The sequence below is a fragment of the Hemiscyllium ocellatum genome, chromosome 8 (genome assembly GCF_020745735.1).
Source record: "Hemiscyllium ocellatum isolate sHemOce1 chromosome 8, sHemOce1.pat.X.cur, whole genome shotgun sequence".
NCBI classification, from domain to species: domain Eukaryota; kingdom Metazoa; phylum Chordata; class Chondrichthyes; order Orectolobiformes; family Hemiscylliidae; genus Hemiscyllium; species Hemiscyllium ocellatum.
The window spans coordinates 42033929-42056453 of NC_083408.1; the positions used below are offsets into that span (position 1 = coordinate 42033929).

General features: G+C 41.5%; 1 protein-coding gene across 2 annotated transcripts in view; it reads right to left on the reverse strand.

Moving 5' to 3' along the window:
- Nucleotides 1-22050, reverse strand: part of LOC132818130 (spectrin beta chain, non-erythrocytic 1-like) — a 269507-nt gene extending 247457 nt beyond the window's left edge. Inside the window, exon 1 of one of the 2 annotated variants that reach the window (XM_060828851.1) lies at nt 21898-22050. The gene's annotated coding sequence lies outside the window, so the exon portion shown is untranslated. Of the gene's footprint in view, nt 1-21881 lie in introns of both variants that reach the window. The other variant, XM_060828852.1, reaches the window with a different exon arrangement.
- Nucleotides 22051-22525: the final 475 nt, after the last annotated feature.

Genomic DNA, 22525 nt, shown 5'->3' on the forward strand with positions numbered 1-22525 from the left:
CGGGCATAAGCCCTTCATCAGGAATGTACTGGAGAGGTAAGCAGAGGAGATTTGCCTGGACAATCACATCCTTCCCATCATGAGGCGACCAGAACTGCACACAGTACTCCAGCTGTGGCCCTAGCAAGAGTTATACAGCTCCTTTGCTTGTATTCACAAAGGCAAACATCCCAGAAGCCTTCTTAATCACTTATACACCTGCCCTGCTGTCCTCAAGGATCTATGAGCAATCAGACCATATTCCCTCTAATTGTCAATAGTTGCCAGTGACATAATATCCATTTTGCACTTCCTTGCTTTGTTCGCACCCCCCTCCAAAATGCATTACCTCACACTTATCAGAATTACACTCCACCTGCCAGCGTTCTGTCCAGATGACCAGTCCATCCATATCATCCAGCAGTGACCAGTCCATCCATATCATCCAGCAGTGACCAGTCCATCCATATCATCCAGCAGTCTAAGGCTTTCCTCCTCATTGTTGGCCACACCACCAATTTTTTTGATTTCTGCAAAGTTATTGAGTAAATCTCTTACAGTGTCTAAATCATTAATGTGCACACCAAATAACAAGGGACCCAGACTGAACCTCAGGGTAGCCACTGGGCATGGGTTTCTAATCCCAAAAATACCCTTCGACTGGCACACTCTTTCTCCTGCCACTAAACCATTTTAGGATCTAACTTGCTAAACTGCCCTCATTTGCATGAGTTCTTACCTTCTTGACCCATCACCCTTGTCAAAATCTTGCTGAACCCCACGCAGTCCATCATTTGCAGGTAGCCTCCCATTAGTGCCAAGAAACTTTGCCCCTTCCTCTAATGCACCTGCAATGCCAGAAGAGTGACCAGTGAACACCCAATGGAAATGTGTGCCAGTAGCTTAATGTTCCTTTCAGTCGTTCTCCCTCTCATGGGGCCTCCTAATTTCTTGGTGCATCAATGACTAGTTTCCCGCTAAATGGTAACCTCGATGTGCTTAGGCTACCCCCTTAGCAACAGCCCATGTACCCCACCAAAATCTCAACCTGGTTTCTTCAAGCTTTCAATTAACTCTTTAGCTGACTTAATTGGGCAATTCACAAATCAGACTGATTCTCGGGGTCAGCATTTCCTTGTCCTGATGAAGTTCATCAGTGGGGGCGAACATAAGCAGGGAAATGCTACACTGGACAGCAACGTTATCGTCAGTGCCTGCCCACCTAATAATTTAGCAGGAGAATTCTGAACTTCTCATTTCAATTGAGCTTGAAAAACACACACATAAATCATTTAACTAATGCTGACAATATGGAAACAAAGATCTGGACAAAACATATCCATCCTTGGAATAAGTCGTTACATGTTTGTGGAAAAACAATTTCTGAACCAGCTCATTATTTGGTTCCAAAACTCCACATCTGACCAAAATAATTGGAAAAAAAAAGAACTGTGGGTGGTGCAGATCTGAAACAAGAACAGAAACTGCTGGAGAAAGTCAACAGGTCTGGCAGTATCTACGGAGAAAAAGCAGAGGTACTGTTTCAAGTCCAATGACCCTTCTTCAGAGCAGTTCTGTTCAGACCTGCTGAGTTTCTCCCACAATTTCTATTTTGCTGCCAACAACTGACTAACCTGACTGCTTCCTGTCAAACGGCAAGGGGTCACTTTGGTTTGTTTTGAGCCATGGTGCTGATATAATATTGTGCTATCGTCTGGGCAAGCATTTCCATTCCAGTTATTCACAATGCTACTGAAAAAATACTAAGGACATGATTTATTAGAGCAATGTAACAAAAAGAATGTGCTGCTCTGATGATAATGTATCAGGGAAATGTTTGAGACAATTTATCTCTACTAAGCTAATGTCAAATCAAGTGATTTCTAGACGTCTATGATGCCTTTAGCCTTCACCTAGGATCACCTCTCACTCAGATGTGGATCGACTGAACTTTGTGGTGAAGTTGAATCTTTTGGCCCCTCTGCCAAACACCTGCTCCCTGGATATTTCTTCAACTGTAAGATTTTTCTCTGCAGATGCATCAGCAGATTGCCTATGGAATGGGGTCAGATTACAAAAATGTGCCTTGCCTCTCCCTAATGGCAGAAGTTGACCACGAACTTTTAACTCCTCTAAATCTTAATGCCAATCTTACTATTGTGCTTTCAAACTATGAAGAAATTTCCCTGGAGTTAGATGCAAAGTTAAAAAAATTCTGGAACTGAAACCATTAAAATTCCAACCATTGAACCATTGAAACCATTGAAACCAAAAATTCTGGAACCATTAATAGTAACCTCAAACCTATTGAATGTCATGGAAACCCACCTGGTTCACGAAGGTCCAGGGAAGGAAATCTACCATCCTTACTCATTGTGGCAGACATGTGACTCCAGACCCATAGCAATACAACAGACTCTTAACTGCTCTCACGTGCAATTGGGAATGGGCAACAAATGTTGACCTTGTCAATGACACCTACATCCCATGACAGAATAATTAAAAATAATTAAACCACTAGCAATTCTGGCACAATGTCGTAATGGCAGGTTTCACAAGACAAGTAATTGCTCATTTATTATGAATGTAAATTATACGATTATAATTAGATCCCTATCTGTACAACAATAATTTAAGGGCAAACTGCTGTTTTAAATGCCTTGGAGTTAGGCATAGTGCAAAAAAATCAAACTTGGCACAGACTATCACAAGTTGCTAATAGACCAAACCATACTTGTGATTTTCTCAGCTTCATAATTCTCACTCGACTGCATCCAGGCGGAGGTACTGACTGAAACTAAGAATCAATAAGTACAGGAAAAGTTGAAAGCACATCAACTCTGGTTACCCACACACCAGACGCATCTCGTCATGCTGCAATTCTGAAGTGTCAGCATGCGTTCCTTCACCTTTGCGGGAGCAGATGGTACCCCAGGACATGTACAATGCAAGTGTTAAAGCAGCGAGTGCATGAACTATTGAAGCATCTCTCAGCTGAGAACTGTGGGACAAGCATGTGCCCATTTCATCCTTGGCAGCAGATCTAGGCAGAACACATCTACCAAATCCCAATGTGCTCCCAAAGCTGAACACTGAAAGCTTTAACATTGGCAGGATCACCTCAGTTCAGCAGAGGAGAGAGGAATACCTCTGAACAAAGGGAAAAATTATACATTGGACTTCTTCAATATCACCCAGGCATTTCACCATGTGGACAGATACAGTCTGGACAAAACTGGCTGTCAAAGCTCCTCAATGAGATCTCCTCTTCCTATGACAAAATAATGGATAAGGTCAGCTATAGGAGGACAACGTCAGAACCCTTTGTGAGCTGCACTGGGATCTACACTTTGATTAATTCTCTTCTGTGCTGCTGTCATATATCTTAGCCTAGTGACAGAAGGTGTCTACTTACTTTTCAGAAATAAAGGAAAGTTGTTTCCCACCTGAGATCCAAGGCAATAATGGGGCAAATTCTCATCAGATTCTACTACCACCACTGCCACACACCCACCAATCTCTGCATAAAGGAACTACCTCTGACATCTCCCCTATACCTTCCTCCAATCACCTTAAAATTATGACCCCTTATGACAGCCATTTCTGCCCTGGGGAAATGTCTCTGGTTACCTATTCTACCTACACCTCTCATTACCTTGTACATCTCTATCAAGTCACCTCTCTTCCTTCTTCTCTCCAGTGTGAAAAGCCCGAGCTCAGTCAACCTCTCTTCATAAGCCAAGCCCTCCAATCCAGGCAGCATCCTGGTAAGTCTCCTCTGCATCCCCTCTAAAGCATCTACATCCTTTCTGTAATGAGGTAACCAGAACTGAACACAATAGTCCAAGTGCAGTCTAACCAGGGTTTTATAGAACTGCAGCAAAACTTTGCAGCTCTTAAACTCAATCACCCTGTTGATGAAAGCCATAACACCATATGCCTTCTTAATAACCCTATCAACTTGATTAGCAACTTTATGGGATTTATGTACATGGACCTCAAGATGCCACTGTTCCTCCACACTGTCCTTAACTCTGCGCTCAGCATTCAAATTCAACCTTCCAGCATCAGCATGAGGAAAACAAAAACCACTGTTGAAGATGTTGTTATGCTGCCAGCTGTCACTGTTGGCAGTGTGAGACTGGGGGTTCACGATGGCTTCACATATCAAGGTTCTATAATCACCAGCAATTTGTCACTTCCCAAAGCCAGAACCTCATCTAAGCTCTAAGCTGAAGCTCATAATTAAACCAGAAAATAAAAGAAAATACTGGAAACAAGTAGATTTCCAGTAGACCATTTCGTGAAGTAGATTTCAACATATATGAACACATGTATCTAAAGGCAGTTCTCCTATAACACCACAGTTGCATTCCAGTGAAACCTCGCATAGTAGAAAAATCGCTTCATAAAAATAATGGAGTCTGTGGGAAAACTGGGGTTGTGGCAGACCAGTAAAAAATATGACTCACAATTGCTCAAAAATCACCCAAAAGTCAAACGCAATGTGTAGCACAGCCTGAATGAAGGTTGAAATCATATTAATTAACAAAAGTAAATTAAACACAGTACATTTTAAAAATGTAAGAAAGCTGTTCTCTGTACAGTACCTCTCACAGAAAGCTGCTCTGTCGGCAGCTGACATTGGCGCATGTGTGGTATGGCACCAAGACATTGTAGATGCACAGAACAGCACAGAGACTTCGCTGTGGACATCGGCGCATGTGCAGAACGGTAAGACCATCGGCGCATGTGCAAAATGGCGTGGAGATTTTGGCTCACACATTGGCGCATGCTTAGGGCATTGCACACAAACTAGTCCCTGCTGAAATCACGATATTGTCAATGGAGATAAGCATTCTCCAAAATACTGTTCCCTAATTCTTCAGCAATATTATAGCAAAATTGTGGGGCTGAAACATGCGTTATCCCAGAACTACCTGTTTAACCAGATTCAGCAGAACTCAGGATATGTCAGCAACTTTGGAAGTTTGTGTATTGAACATGAAATAAAAATCACCTCCAGAGGTGTTCCACTAATTTAAACGTTCCATCCTCTGCATGCTAGGATTTAGCTTTTCCATTATGTTCCCAGCTGAAGCTTTTGAGAGAACACTCCAAACAGAGTTAAGATATCTCTAGGCATGGTGAAGGATAGGGAGCAAAAGAGAAAAAAAGGGAGAGGCAAAAAGAGAGAGCAAGAGAATGAGGGAGAGCAGAGGCAAGCATGAGAACGTGAAAGAGAAGGGAGCGAGAGAGAGAGAGAGATAAAGACAGAGAGACAGACAAAAAAATCATAAGGATCAACCATGGATTGTGTTTGGATATATAGAAGATATTTCAACAACAACATGATCAGAAGTGGTCTCCAAATAAATTGTGGCCTTTTTGCGATCAGCTAATGTCACGTGAGAATGTCTTGCAGAAGTGCCATAAATAAAAATAAAAAACTTAAATGCACTCTCTCAAATGAAAGATTTGACACACATTTTTATGTAAACTCACAATGCACTTCGTGCATTACTCAGAATATGAATGTAAAAAGACTCACCAAAATAAATCCTAACTGCAAAAGATTTAGATTTAAAATGGACAGTGGAGCTCAATTTAAAATGCAAAGATGATGAACATTCTTATTGCCCCTCCAGTTTGAATTACCTCAGTTGGTTGAACCGCTGGTTTGCAATTCAAAGTGATGTCAATAGTTTAATTCCTGAGATTACCATGAGGGTCCTACCTTCTTGACCTTGTCACTTGCCTGAGGTATGGGTGATTCTTAGATTAAACCACCACCAGTCATCTCTCTAAAATGAGAAAGCTACCCCATGGTCCTCTGCACTATGGCAGCTTTACCTTCCCCTTTTTTTTTACAACAGTACCACAACGCAATTTAAAATTCAGCATGTCATCCTAACAAAGTTTATTTGTTGCCAAGTTTCTGCTGGCTACTGAGAGGGCTCTCTACTCTAAATGCCAACTTACATTTTTCAGGTCTGACATTAAACCAAGGTCACATCTGCCCTCTTAGGCAGAAATGAACTATTTCACTGCACTATTCTGAAGAACAGTGTCATTGGTTGTTATCCCTGAAACAACAAAAGCAAATTAGCTATCTAATTATTAATTCACCTACTGTTTTGGGATCTTTCTGTGTGGAAACGAGATGCTGTGTTTGCCTAAAATGTAGCAAAAGCAACTACATTACTGCATTCAAAAAATATTTAACTGGCTATCGAGTGCTTTGGTGCTGTAAGTACGAAACCTACTTTCTGAATGCAGACATTTTCTTCCTGCTTTATGTTAACTTCCATTTTGCACCAACTTGTAACACTTTTGCAACTATTGTATTCACCTCCACTTCACATAAAAATGTTGATTCATTCCAAAACGAATGAGTTTTTTTATCTAACTTCTTGAAGAAGGTGCATTTTCTTAAAAGTAATCGGTCAATTAGTCGTAGAATCATTGAGATGTACAGTAAGGAAACAGACCCTTCGGTCCAACCCATCCATGCTGACCAGATATCCCTACCCAATCTAGTCCCACCTGTCAGCACCTGGCCCATATCCCTCCAAACCCTTCCTATTCATATACCCATCCAAAAGCCTCTTAAATGTTGAATTGTACCAGCCTCCACCATTTTCTCTGGCAGCTCATTCCAGACACGTACCACCCTCTGCGTGAAAAGGTTGCCCCTTAGGTCTCTTTTATATCTTTCCATTCTCACCCTAAACCTATGCCCTCTAGTTCTGGACAGCCCGACCCCAGGGAAAAGACTTTGTCTATTTACTCTATCCATGCCCCTCATGATTTTGTAAACATGCTCCAGCCTCTTCAGCCTCTCCCTATATTTGTTCCAACTCACTTAGATAAAATGTCTTTTTTCAAAAATGTAAAGTATATAGCTCCAAGACAGATGCCATCACAGAACTGATGCTGCAATGCCAGAGATAACTTCCATATGAAGTATCATATAAGGCACTCGAAACTAAGTTATTACACCAATCAAGGCAGAAGGGAATGCCCTCACCAACAATGACAGCTCAACCAACAGCAGAAAACCAGTTAATTAGTTGTATATCACATACTGCTCTACAAATGCAATATTCTAAATTTAAAATACTTATGAACTTTATTCTTATGTTTCTTAAAATTTAGATATCTTACTTAAGGAATATTTTACCATATTTTACTTCTGTTTGCTCAATGCTATTTCTTCCACGAAAATAAAGTACTGAGGTAATTGAATCAAAGTTACCGATTACAACAATTATCTGCCGCTACAATGGAATATTTTTCACCCACCCCAAATCCCAGTCCCATGCTGCGCTGTCCTTTCCCAAACCCAGCAGCTGTGAATTGAACCAAGACGGACTTTGTCTTAATATTTTTTTCACTGATGCCTTCTGTTACCAATACAGACGCCATGGTATGGCAATTTAAACACTTTTCGCCGGTGTTCCTTATGAAAAATACAAGTGACAATAAGTTACAATTCTGTTCTCTAATGAATAGAAATTGATCCAAATTTCTTCCGAATATTTTACATTCAGCATAGTTGCCTTTACTAAATAGCACACTACAAATCAAAAGCAAATGCTTTCAAGCATTAAGTTGTTATGCATTTATAAACTTGCCTTCTGATAGCCATGACATTATTTTAGAGTTTCTTTCTGGATTCAGTTTATCAATTTCTTTATTTCACAAACATAAATCTCAGCCCACCGATCTGCAATAACCTGCTAACTTTTAAAAATCAGGACATGATCCCCAAAAATCAGCTGCTAAAAGCCAAAAGTGGTTCATTTCACTTTGCAGGGAGAATATATCATAAATATTTAATCATAACATCAAAGTAATCTTCACAAGCATTCAAAAAGTTAATATTTTTTGCATTATGTTTTCACAACTACAAGCATTTATGTGCAACCTCTAATATAATGAAATATCCTAGCCAATTTGATCAGAATTCACAAAGACAGAAATTACCACAGATCTAAAGAAGAAAATATTAAGATAGATGGTAACTAAAAGTTTTAGGACATGGTGGTTTTCAAGAAGTATCTGAAAAGAAGAGAAGTAGTATAGGGATTTAGATATTTAGTGATGGGGAGGAATCAGGCCACAATAGGATTTGAACACAAGGGTGAGAATTTCAAAATTGGGACGTGAATAGAATTGAATCCCTATAGTGGGAAGCAGGCCATTAAGCCCATCTAGTCCACACCAAACCTCCGAAAAGCATCCCACACCTCCCTATCCTCACAACCACGCATTTACTGTGGCTAATCCACCTAGCCTGCACATCCCTGGACATTATGGGCAATTTAGCTTGGCCAATCTAACTAACCTGCACATCTTTGGATTGTGAGAGGAAAACAATGCATCCCGAGGAAGCCCACGCAGACCGCAGAGAGAATGTACAAACTCTGCAGAGACAGTCAACCGAGGCTGGAATCAAACCCACAACCCTGATGCTGTGCTAACCATGCCCCGCTCCCAGATTGGAAATTAATTCAGGTAACCATGCACAGAGATAATGGGTGAATGGTGAGAGTTAAGATCTGGGCAGTAGAGCTTTAGATGAACTTAAGTTATGGGGGTTGGCATATGGAAGTCAGCTAGAAAGGCACTTAGTAATATCACAGGTTGTGGTTTTGATTGCCCCCTAATGCAAGGTGGATCTGTTTAAAGGTGCTGCACTTTGATATTTGCAGTTGCCTCAGTGAACCATGGATGTGCAAACCACAATCCAGCTCTAACTCATCACCTCAAACCCTGCAACCCATCAGGTAAAAATGACAGGTTACAAGTTCTGGGGTGACTCCTATGGAACCAGGATTCTGGCATTTTTTGACAAGAGTGGAGACAAGTCAGATTTCAGTTTTGCCTTCACAATAGCTCAATTATTCCCCCGATGCTCAATTGTCTTCCCAGTTCATTTCATAACCTTAGGCTGCCCCCGAATGTTTTTGCCAAAGTGTTTTTGTTATGTAGAGAAACATGGTATCTAATTCGCGCACACTGAACAATTGCAAGGATAAATGACTAGCTAAACTATTTTCATAATGTTGGGCAGGCAATAAATATTGGCCTGGATATAGGGAGAAATGGAGAAAAGTGCTGAAGGGGCAAAACAAGATTTCATTTTCACATCTCATGTAAATGACAGCACTTGAGATGGTGCAACACATACTCAATACTTCATTGAACTGTCAACCTGGATCATCCACATTAGTCTTATGAGTAGGACCTGAACCCGCAACTCAGAGCTGGACAGGTTACTAGTAACATCTTATTTACACCTTATACCTTAGTGCACCCAGCCTTTTGATTCTTAGCCACCTGACACTCTGTCTTGCTACTTTCATAATCTTTCTATACTCAAGTTGCCTCCTAATGTGGCACATGTTAGTAAAATCTACAGCTTTGGCAAACACGTTGTATCACAACTGTCCTGTAACAACAGGAATATATTAGAACGTGACCATGGTCAGAAGAGCATTTTAAATGAATGAGTGGAAATCCAGTCAGGATAACAGGAATATGTTGGATTAGACTCACAAAACTATTACTTTTTAATTAAATGAAAGCAGAGGAATATTTCTTAAATAATTTATGATCTTCACAAATCTCACTGATACCTTTTTAATTTTAATGACATTAACACTAGGAATATAATATTTAATATTTGATCTCACCAATTGACATTGTTTGATATTGCTTTGGACTATGACAGTTTCAAAGTCTGAACAGTTATTAAACTGAGAGCCTTTTCATGAATAATCTTATTCAATGTTGTGTCTTGACTGTTGTGATCACCTTTGAAATTTTTGCTTCAAATGTCTATTAATTTCTTAATATAACATTACATCTACAATACAGTGCTCAGTCTTAACGTTGAATGGTGTTACCCCCTCAGATATCATTGTTTTGCAAATTCAGGTATTTTACTTTGAACACTTCTCAAAGTACTCTAAGTTGTTCCAGAGACAGCTTTTGATTACATGTCTCCAACGTAACAGATATTAATGACCAAATTAATGGTTTGTTACTAATCAACAGTCTTATATAAAATGTCTTACTTTGCCTTCAACTGCAAATCTTCAGATTGTCTGAAGAAGACATGCTGTTGAAACTTTCTAATTTACACTATTCAGGACAGAATTGCAAGAATAAAAAATTTCAAAGCGAATTACAATTTATACTACAGGAGAAGCTGATGCTTATTGGTTGCCAAGTGAAACCCTTTTGGTTTACGTGTTACCATGGAGAATGCTCCAGCAGAGTGTTATCCCACAAGTTTTTGTTCAAGCTCAAACAGTTATCTCAACTCTGATTGGTCAAAGCATTTCCACAAGGAATGGACCAGGACACAGTTGTCTCCCAACTTTTCATATAGTTCGAAAGTCTCAATATCTGGACGTGTTCTGTTTGAAAATGACAGGGCCCTGCTTATGAATATATGTAGCTTCTAGCAAGTAGAAGAGAGTCATATCTTGAGATTGTTTCTTTTTTCAGCAATATTGTTTATCACAAAGTTCTGCACCAAGTAATTATTCACATGTTTTTAATTAAGTGCAATGCTTCAGAGCATCTAAATGTCTAATTTTCAAAATCTGCCAAATTGGTTGGTTCTTCACAAAGAAAAAAGATATATTGGCTTAGAGTTATTATTACTGTTTTAAAGTACACTGAGAGAGGAAAGCCAGAAGATGCAAATTTAAATGAATGAAAACTAAATTTAGAACAGATTACCAGATGAAAACATCATTATTCAAAACATAATGATATGTCATGATGGGAGAAACAACTTTCATGATCAACTGTTCATTCATTATCCTGACACATTTATATCTTGTTAAATTATGATGGATATAAGTTACAAACCATTTTTGTCTTGTGCTTTCTTGATTTTTTTCCCTCCTTTGTTCTGTTTTTCTGAACGTTGAATTTCACTAATTCAACCTTTCTTACTATTTTAATCATTAACTTGTTTTGTTTAGATTTTTACTGTTCTCTTTAGTTTTTGTATTCTGCGATTTATCTTCATTTCCCATTTTACTTCAACTGATAAAATTACGACTGTACTTTTAAACTGGTCAGCAGGATTTTAAGACCACATGACTATTCCACTGGGCCCTTGCAGCTAGCAGAGGTATATATAGAGAGATTCAAATTCAGATCTCAGGGAAGAATGTGCACTGTGCAAAACCACTGTGCTAACCACTACTGTCTTCAGCTCATTTCTTGAATGAAACCAACAGATTATATATTGTAGTGTCATAGAGAGGTTATTAAATAGTTTATTTTAAGAAGAGGTACACATCAATAATGTTAGCGATACCATTTTATCTATCAATAAAGTCACCAGCTGAACTACTATTTACCTGATTTAAACAAGTCTTTAGGTTATTTGCTTCAGAAAAATTAATGCCAACATCCATGATCAAGGCAAGCTGCTTCAAACATTATTTGCACAATACACAGATACAAAAGAAACAATAAATGAAACTCGACAGGTCTAGAACCGTTTTTTTGGGGATACTGGCTCATGAGCAGTTAAAACCTTAAATTCTTCTGACCGCTATTTTAAGAAGCAGTAACACATTTATTTTTAAAGAGGTTAGTGGCTCTATTTAAATCACAGAGAAAAGATTTCAGAGCAAAATGTAATTGTATGCATTAAACAGTTAATTTTGAGGTCAGCATGCCTGTAATATTACTTTAATGGTCCTAAACTGACCAGAAAGTTATTTCATAGACAGCAAACTGGCATATTACAAACTTCATTTTAACTTCTGCTGATGCAATAGCTACATATTTGCTCTCCCACCCACTCTGTCACATTGAGATTGTACGAGCTGACACAAGAGGTACAGCACATTTACTTTCAACCTAAAAGTAATTCTAAGATGAAAAAAACGGAGTTCCCCTCTTCTGGCAGCACCATTACAGAAAAGCTGTTCTACTTGATAAGAGGAGGAGATTCACAAGCACACCGAGATAAGAAAACTTCAGAAATAGTAGTTGTCAGTTGTTGACCTGGCTCGACAAATAATCTCAATTTAAAAATTCCATTTATAAATGGGCATTTAATGATTCTAAGAATTTAAGACATTCAAGCAAAATAAAAATATGATTTTAACATCATTTTGCCAACAATATCATCATATTCCACTTGGTAAAAACGTATTTTAAGTTGTATTCAATTTGCAATTCATAACCACATAACAAAGGAAATTGCTCCCTCTATCTTTGCTCTTCCCCAAACTGTTTTAAATGCAATCGTTATTTTATTGGGAGTGAATGTGGTACTGAACATCCAATACAATTGAAAAACAGAACTTGTTCACATTTTGTGTTTTTTCTTTATTTTATTCATTTATGGGATGTGGATATCCTAGCTGGCCAACATTTATTCCCATCCCTAGTTGCCCTTGAGAAGTGAGTTGTCTTCTTGAATCGCTGCAGTCCACCTGATTTGGATTGACTCACAATATCCTGAAATTCCAGGATATTGGCCAGCGAGAGTGAAGGGATAACAATGTCAGTATAGAGTCATAGAGATGTACAGCATGGAAACAGACCCTTCGGTCCAACCCGTCCATGCCGATCAGATATCCTAACCCCATCTAGTCAGCACCCGGCACATATCCCTCCAAACCCTTCCTATTCATATACTCATCCAAATGCCTTTTAAATGTTGCAATTGTACCAGCCTCCACCACTTCCTCTGGCAGCTCATTCCACACACGTACCACCCTCTGTGTGAAAATGTTGCCCCTTAGGTCTCTTTTATATCTTTGCCTCCTCACCCTAAACCTTTGCCCTCTAGTTCTGGACTCCCCCATCCCAGGGAAAAGACTTTGTCTATTTATCCTATCCATGCCCCTCATGATTTTATAAACCTCCATAAGGTTACCCCCTCAGCCTCCGACACTCCAGGGAAAACAGTCCCAGCCTGTTCAGCCTCTCCCTATAGCTCAAATCCTCCAACCCTCGCAACATCCTTGTAAATCTCTTCTGAACCCTTTCAAGTTTCACAATATCTTTCCGATAGGAAGGCACGCAATATTCCAACAGTGGCCTAACCAATGTCCTGTATTGCTGTAACGTGCCCTCTCAACTCTTATACTCAATACTCTGACCAACAAAAGAAAGCATACCAAACGGCTTCTTCACTATCCTATCTACCTGCGATTCCACAGTCGTACTGCTGCTGAGCCAATCTTGACGGTGGACATTGAAATCTCCAACTCAGAGTACATTTTGCATCCTAGCCATCCTCAGTGCTTCCTCTAAGTGTTGTTCAACATGAAGGAGTACTGATTCATTAGCTGAGGGAGGACAGCACATGGTAATCAGCAGGAGGTTTCCTTGTTCATGTTTAACTTGAAGCCAAGAGACTTCATGGGGTCTGGAGTCAATGTTGAGGACTCCCAGAGCAACTCCCTCCTGACTGTATACCACTGTGTATCCACCTCTACTGGGTCTGTCCTGCTAGTGGGACAAGACATATCCAGAGATGATGATGGTGGTGTCTGGGACATTGCCTGTCAGGTATGATTCCATGAGTGTGACTATGTCAGGCTGCTGAGACAGCCCTTCCAATTTTGGCACTGGCCTCAGACATTAGTAAGGAGGATTTTGCAGGGCTGTATCTGCCGTTGTCTCTTCAGGTGCCAAGGTCACTGCCAGATGATCCATCCGATTTCATTTCTTTGAGACTTCATTGCAATTCATACAACTGAAAGAGTTGTGAGGCAATTTCAGAGGTTTGTTTCAGAGTCAAACACATTGCTGTGGGTCTGGAATGGCATGTAGGCCAGACCAGGTAAAGATGGCTGATTTCCTTCCCTGAAGGACATTAATGAACCAGATGGGATTTTCCAACTATTGACAATGGTTGCACCGTCATCAGTTTTGTTTACTAAATTCAAATTCCACCATCATAGTGGGATTCGAACCTGGGTCCCCAGGATATGAACTGAGTTTCTGGAGTAATAGTCATGCAATCATATCACTAGGTCATTGCCTATGCTCACTGGGGAATGCTACAATTTAGAATAGTGAGTGTGAGTTACATTATCATGCTTCATTACATTCACTCCAATCAATTTTCACTTTACACAGGGCAAATTTTGTTTTCACCTTGAGGAAGATGGCTTGCTAACAAAACTTCACTCACCATACAGTCATAGGGTCATAGAGATGTACAGCATGGAAACAGACCCTTCGGTCCAACCCATCCATGCCGACCAGGTATCCCAACCGAATCTAGTCCCACCTGCCAGCACCCGGCCCATATCCCTCCAAACCCTTCCTATTCATACACCCATCCAAATGCCTCTTACATGTTGCAATTGTAACAGCCTCCACCAGGAGGAGCTCTGGCAGCTCATTCCATACACGTATCACCGGCTGTGAAAAGGTTGCCCTTTAGGTCTCTTTTATATTTTTCCCCTCTCACCCTAAACCTATACCCTCTAGTTCTGGACTCCCCGACCCCAGGGAAAAGACTTTGTCTATTTATCCTATCTATGCCCCTCATAATTTTGTAAACCTCGACAAGGCCACCCCTCAGCTTCCGACGCTCCAGGGAAAACAGCCACATCCTGTTCAGCCTCTCCCTATGGCTCAAATCCTCCTACCCTGGCAACATCCTTGTAAATCTTTGCTGAACCCTTTCAAGTTTCACAGCATCTTTCCGATAGGAAGGGGACTAGAATTGCATGCAGTATTCCGACAGTAGCCTAACTAATATCCTGTACAGCCGCAACATGACCTCCCAACTCCCATACTCAGTCCACTGACCAATAAAGGAAGGCATACCAAATGCCTTCTTCACCATCCTATCTACCTGCGACTCCACTTTCAAGGAGCTATGAGCCTGCACTCCAAGATCTCTTTGTTCTAGGACCTTACCATTAAGTGTATAAGTCCTGCTAAGATTTGCTTTCCCAAAATGCAGCACCTCGCATTTATCTAAATTAAACTCCATCTGCCACTTCTCAGCCCATTGGTCCATTTGGTCCAGATCCTGTTGTAATCTGAGGTAACCCTCTTCGCTGTCCACTACACCTCCAATTTTGGTGTCATCTGCAAACTTACTAACTGTACCTCTTATGTTCACATCCAAATCATTTATGTAAATGACAAAAAGTAGAGGGCCCCCACCGATCCTTGTGCACTCCACTGGTCACAGGCCTCCAGTCCGAAAAACAACCCTCCACCACCACCCTCTGTCTTTTACCTTTGAGTCAGTTCTGTATCCAAATGGCCAGCTCTCCCTGTATTCCATGAGATCTAACCTTGCTAATCAGTCGAACACCTTACTGAAGTCCGTATAGATCACATCTACTGCTCTGCCCTCATCAATCCTCTTTGTTAGTTCCTCGAAAAACTCAATCAAGTTAGTGAGACATGATCGCCCACGCACAAAGCCATGTTGACTATCCCGAATCAGTCTTTGCCTTTCCAAATACATGTACAACATGTCCCTCAGGATTCCCTCCAACAACTTGCCCACCACCAACGTCAGGCTCACCGGTCTATAATTCCCTGGCTTGTCTTTACCGTCCTTCTTAAACAGTGGCACCACGTTAGCCAACCTCCAGTCTTCCGGCACCTCACCTGTGACTATCGATGATACAAATATCTCAGCAAGAGGCCCAGCAATCACCTCTTTAGCTTCCCACAGAGTTCTTGGGTACACCTGATCAGGTTGCGTGGATTTATCCACCTTTACCTGTTTCAAGACATCCAGCACTACCTCCTCTGTAATCTGGACATTTTGCAAGAAGTCACCATCTATTTCCCTACAATCTATATCTTCCATATCCTTTTCCACAGTAAATACTGATGCAAAATACTCATTTAGTGTTTCCCCTAGTTTCTGTGGCTCCACACAAAGGCCCCCTTGCTGGTCTTTGAGAGGCCCTATTCTCTCCCTCATTACCCTTTTGTTCTTAATGTATTTGTAAAAACCCTTTGGATTCTCCTTAATTCTATTTGCCAAAGCTATCTCCTGTCCTCTTTTTGCCCTCCTGATTTCCCTCTTAAGTATACTCCTACTGCTTTTATACTCTTCTAAGGATTCCCTCGATCTATCCTGTCTACACTTGACATATGCTTCCTTCTTTTCCTAAACCAAATCCTCAATTTCTTCAGTCATCCAGCATTCCCTATACCTACCAGCCTTTCCTTTCACCCTGACAGGAATATACTTTTTCTGGATTCTCGTTATTTGTTTTATGACTAGATGGCTGAAACCTTGCCTCAGAAAGGGACAGAATTGATCCATTCTATGATTATCAAAGAAGAAACAGCAACTGGAGTCTCAACATGGAAGGATTCCCCTCTGTTCTCAGAGGGAGCCCTGCAATCAAGCTGATGGCTTCACAGCCTACAGAGAAAATTTGTTCCCCATGGACGGTGAAAGAGGCCAGCCTCTGAAAGCAAGGAAGCATGATTGGAAGTCACTAAGATGGTGAACATCATGAGGATGGTCCTTGGACCATGAATATAGGACCACAAAATGATCAATGGCCTCATCAGTGCAGTGAAGGGGAGAGGCATTCCACCAACAATTGCCAAACACCCCATTGTGGCCACCCCAGCATTCTCAGGCACAGCATTGCTCTGGCTAACACACCTTTCTAGTTCAGCCATTCCTCTCTCCCTTCAGCTATCTCCTTACCCAAACACAGCCACTATTGACATTCAATCTCATGTTGGTGCCAGCTCCCAATAATCCTTGACAGCCACTTTCCCAAATGATGCTATCCCATCCTCTCACCAGATTCAGACAATCGGGAAGTAACAAGGTAAGGGCACAAAGACATTCCTTGTAACTACAGTTTAACATCAGTGGTGTAACATTTTCGAAAACAAAATAAACCAAGACCTTGGAGAAACTGGAGTTCGTTGAGGAGAGCCGGTACAAGTAGCTGGTGATGGACTTATTACATTTTCTGATGAAGTGACGGAGACTTTTGGTGATGGAAAGAAAGTGGATGTTCGCTATATGGTTCCTGACCATGTATCACTTAAAAAGCTGCTTATCCAAGTTGGAACAGGAGTCAGTGTCAGCGTGGATTAAAAACCTGGCTTAAGAACAGAAATCATCAAATCCAGAGAAATGTTATTTTTCAAACCAGAGAATGGTATACTGTAGTATTTATGAAGGTTCAACACTGGGATCATTGTGTTTTTCAGTGATATATAAATGACTTGGATATCAGAATATGGAATAAAATGTCATAATTTATTAATTAGATAAAACAGGGCTGTGGTAAACAGTAAAGATGTTGCTGATCAGTACAATAGGACATAGATAGGTGGCCAGAGCGGTCAGATAAGTGGCAGATGGAATTGAATATCGAGATGTTTGAAGTGATGTTTTATCATCACCTGAACTGTAGCATTTGAGGAAAGCAGCTCACCACCAACTTCTCAGGGGCATTTAGAGATGTGCAATAAACACATTCGTTCCCCCATAAAGTCCATCTCCTGTGAATGAGTAAGTGCAGGTAGGCCATGAGAGGGAAGATGAAGAAACAGGACAGAAGCAGAGTTCTCAAGGTGCTTGTACTCCTCTCGCCTTGGAAAGCGACTTGGTTTCTAGACATCAACAAAGGCCAAATGCAAAAACAGTAGATTCTGGAAAGCTAAACATCTGCCTGTGTATCCTATACAGAAGGGCATCATCTCCAGTGGATTGGAGCTCTATGGGCATCCCCTCAGTCCTGTGGAATGGGAGGAGATTGAGGAGAAGGCAGATGGTAGGCCTTTTGGTGCTGCTTATCTTGTTTCCCCTCATAGGCTGCTCCAATGATTAAGAGCCAGGAAGAGGAGATCAAAGCCAAAAAAAAATGTAAGGCAGTAGAAATTACCTCCAAAGTCTTGAAAACCACTTTAAATGCAATAAAGGCTCTGTCTCAGAATAAATCATGTAAACTAAAGCCTTTCGCTTGAGCAAAACAGCAGCTAATACAGCTCTGCATGAAAAAGACTTTCCAACCTGTCAATTACCAATTCCCTTCAACCCTCACTGTCCTCCCACCTTGCTGAGTCTGGCAAGTTACAGGCAGCCTGGGAAATCTGCACACTGGCAGTTCAAACCAGAGTCCATGGCTAAAACTAATAGTCAATTAGCTTCTTGTTTATGTAAATCTCAGAACGTTTGCCCCTTGGTGGTTCTCTTCCACTTGAAAACACACGAGTTAAAAGCAGAAGTAGTTGAGTTCTAGCTGCATGACTGCTAGCATTTGCTTCTTTATCCTACATGCAATGAACCACACCCTGCAAAAGTACCCAGCTCCCTTCCTCTCCTCACCCTGCTTAAAGACTAAAACTTCACAACAGAAAGCTATGTGTTACCTTTAATAGAACGCAGCAGTTGTCTTGGGGTAATTTAGGATGCACATAACTTGCTGTGAAACAAGACTGAAAAAAAAGCACATTACCAAAACTTTCCAGCTTGCACTCATAAGGTCAAATGCATGAACGACAAATCCCAAAAATCAACTGATGCAACGTGAGAATGCGTACTTATCATTTGTCATGTTAACTCTAACACATGTCATATCAGCCAATATTTTTGTGCGACGTAGTTAACTCAGCTTTCATGTTTTAATACTGTCCAGATTTAGAGGGCAACAAAAGCGAGCCAAAAGCAGGTGCTGGAAATGAGGTAAAAAACAAAACTGATGCTATGTCAAAGACCAAAAACATTAGATAGCATAAATCACTTCTGCTGTGATAGTGCATAACATTTTTTAAAAACTGTTTTCACATCATGAGCACACAAAATAAATTCTTAACAGACCTAGTGATCCAATTTGCTTCAACAGGATTTACTATTCATTTCAACAGATCAGAGATCAACCTTTTTTAATCACAAACTTTTCAGAACTTTTGAAGAAATATGTGACAATATCCAGGTCATTCTTGCATATCAAGCTGTTAGATGGGAAACAGTGAATGCTCAGATTGCAATGAGGGAAATGATGACAACACATTCATAGTTTGATGCTCACCACACATCCTGGAATTTGCTATCTAACCAGGAAGAGATTCAACTTGCAACTGTCATGTTATTTCATCAACAGCAATGTCAAGTATGAGAGAGGGGCAATGAGTTCACTTTGGTGTCAAGTCAGTTCAAGTTAGAAACATTGGCGAATTGATAATGGAAGGTTGACACCAAGTTAACGCTCCACTGTGAAGTTGTTTTTACAGAGAACATTTGAACACTCGGTTTACTAATAAGTTTGGATGAAGCTGGGATTCTTCTCACTCTGTATCAGATGACAGAGGAAACCCATCTGTCAAACAGATCGTGTTCCCCTCAATGGAGAAGTCAGAGATCATATAGAGCTGGATTTTTCCCAGCCTGTGAATTAGAGGTATGGCAAGCCAATTGGGAAAATATGGTGAGATTAGAAAAATTAGATTCTCAATGTCAAGAAAACAGAAGCTCCAATATTCACAGAATCACACAAGTGTGACAGTGCAGAACGGGGCCACTCAGTTTTCATGCTTTCACTGGCAAATTAAATGAGCATCATTACCTAGTGCCAACTTCCTGATTTTTTTTACAGCTACCCTTGCACATTACTTTTATCCAAATAATATTCCAATACCTTTTTGAATGGCTCAACTGAACCTGCCTCTGCCATACTTCCAAGGCAGTGCATTGCCTAACCTAACTACATGGCTCACTGGCTAGTACTGCTACCTCACAGTGCTCAGGACCCAGATTCAATTCCAGCTTTAGGCAACTGTCTGTGTGGAGTCTGCACGTTCTCCCAGTGTCTGCACGGATTTCTCTAGGTACTGGGGTTTCCTCCCACAGTCCAAAGATGCTAAATTGTCCCATAGTGTCCAGGGACTTGCAGGCTAGGTGGATTTGCCATGGGAAATGCAGGATTACAGGGAGAGGGTAGGGGAGTCTGGGTGGGATGCTCTTTGCAGAATCCATATGGACTCCATGGGTTGAAGAGCCTGCTTCCCCACTCCCACTGTGGGGACTCTCAGAATCTATGAACTACTTGCTGAGTGAAAAAGCTTTTCCTCACTTTACCCTCGCTTCCTTTTTTGATCAGTTTAAATCTACTCGGAGAAAGTGAGGGCAGCAGATGCTGGAGATCAGAGTTGTGAGGGTGGTGCTGGAAAGGCACAGCAGGTCAGGCAGTATTCGAGGAGCAGGACAGTTGACATTTCGGGCATAAGGAATGAGGCCCAAAATGTTGATTCTCCTGCTTCGCCGATGCTGCCTGTCCTGCTGTGTTTCTCCAGCACCACTCTCTCGACAGTTTAATTCGACGCCCTCTCGTGCTTGCTCCTTTTATGAGCAGGAAGAGTTTCTGCCAACCCACTCGATCCAGCCTTCTCATGATTTTGAAAACCTCAATTGGATCTCCTCTCAACCTTCTTCTCTCCAAGGAGAACAGTCTCAACTTCTTCAATCTATCTTCATAACTGAAGTCCCGTGTCCTTGGAACCATTCTTGTAGGCCACTTAGAGTAACAGATTATAGAGATGCACAACATAAAAACAGATCCTTTGGTCCAACTCGTTCATGCCAAGTGGATATCCTAAATTAATCCAGCACTTGGCCCATGTCCCTCCAAACCCTCCCTATTCATATAGCCATCCAGATGCCTTTTGAATGTTGTTATTGTACCAGGCTCCACCACTTCCTCTGGCGGCTCATTCCATACACGCACCACCTTTGCATGAAAATATTGCCCCTGAGGGCCCTTTTAAATCTTTTCTCTTACCCTAAACCTGTACCCTCCAGTTCTGGACTCCCCCATCCCAGGGCAAAGACCATTCCCCTCATAATTTTATAGACCACTATCCCTCAGCCTCCGACACTTCTAGAAAACAGTCCCAGCTGATTCAGCCTCTGCCTATAGCCCCTTCTATACTCTCTCCAATGCATTCACATCCTTTAGCTAATGTGGTGCCCAGAACAGTTCCAATAAGATCTAACAAACATCTTTTACAAGTTCGACATCACCTCCTTTCTCTTGTACTCAACGCCCCTAATAATAAAGCCAAGTGTTTTTCTTCATGCTGTCTCCACCGTCAGAAATTGAGAAGGAAACAGATGTACCAGCAAGTGGGACTCACTTCAGTGTCTAACAGCTGCGAAGCAGCCTCTGCATGAAGATGTTGTAGGTGAGGAACCCCCTCAAGATGCACAGGAGGTCATCATTTTAATGCCATTTCTTCCAGATGACTCAACGTATACACAACAGGCTGCCTCTATGAGCAAGTGCAAGATTGTGGGGTCTGGGTGAAGATCCCTCCATGAAACTCCCCGAAACTGCTACTTCAGATGACTTTGGTAAAAATTCAGACCATATCCCTACTTTGCCAACCACTGTTGCTTTAACTTCACGACGATGCGCCCTCATGACAATGCAAACCCATCAGATGAGGAGCAGGCAGGCGCTTGTGAGCTAAAAGTCAAAGAGTTTACCTCAGTCAGTAGCATACTTCTAGATGCGAAAGAAGTTTCCACTTTGAACCAGTTGGAAAGGACTCGCAAACATCGATAGCAAGATCGCTTGCACGGTGGCGGGATTTTAAAATCAGCCTTTTTTCGCTCGTTGGGCGAAACTGAAAAGGGAGATTTGGGGCGTGCGTTCCTCTGGGGGTGACCCTGAAAATACTCAAGAGCTTTCGAAAAATTGCTCGCAAGCTACCACAACGCCCGTTCCCCGAGCAGGACACCTAGCAAGAAAATCTCACCCTCACTTCTTCTATTATCTGAATTCCGCTGGAGAGTTTTAAGAGCATCACAAATTAATTCAATTTGACAACAGCCTTGACGCCCCGGAGTCAGGAGACTATAACTCACCAAACGTTTGTGAAACAAAGCCTACCTTTCTTGACATGCACCTTTTTATTTGGCCTCCCCCTGAGTCAGATCAAGACGTGGGGATGGGAGGAAGGATTTGTCCCTTTTCTCTGCCACCCGCATACACACAGAGCTTGAAGTGGAGGGGGAAGACTGCAGAAGCAATGAGCAGGCACTGCACACTCCACAGCCCGCAGCCAGTCTGCCTTGCTCCAGCCAGCCCCAGTCACCTCCAAATGTCACCAAAAGCAGCAGCTTGCTCGCACGGGAGCGCGCACAAAGCTTGTCGGCGCGCGCACCCGTGCTCCAGGACAGCGTGCAGACACACACCTCTCCAAGTCTGGAGTCAGCAATTCCTGGAGGTGTGAGTTGCAGAGGCGTCTTGCTGCTATTTATAAACTTAGATTGATTGTAAAGCTGTTTTATAAACTATATAAAGAGCCACGCTCTCCCTCTTGGATACTTTATGCAACCATCAACTGAAACAAACCCAAAGAATGCTGAAGAGACTCAGTATTTCTGGTAGCACCCTGTGAAGAGAGAAACAGACTTGACATTTCGAGTCAGGAATGCCAAGTTACTTGACCTCACGATGTTTTGTGACTAACACACGCACACACACGCTTCCCAGTTGGAATCATTAATAGTACTGAGTGAGAAATCGAGCCT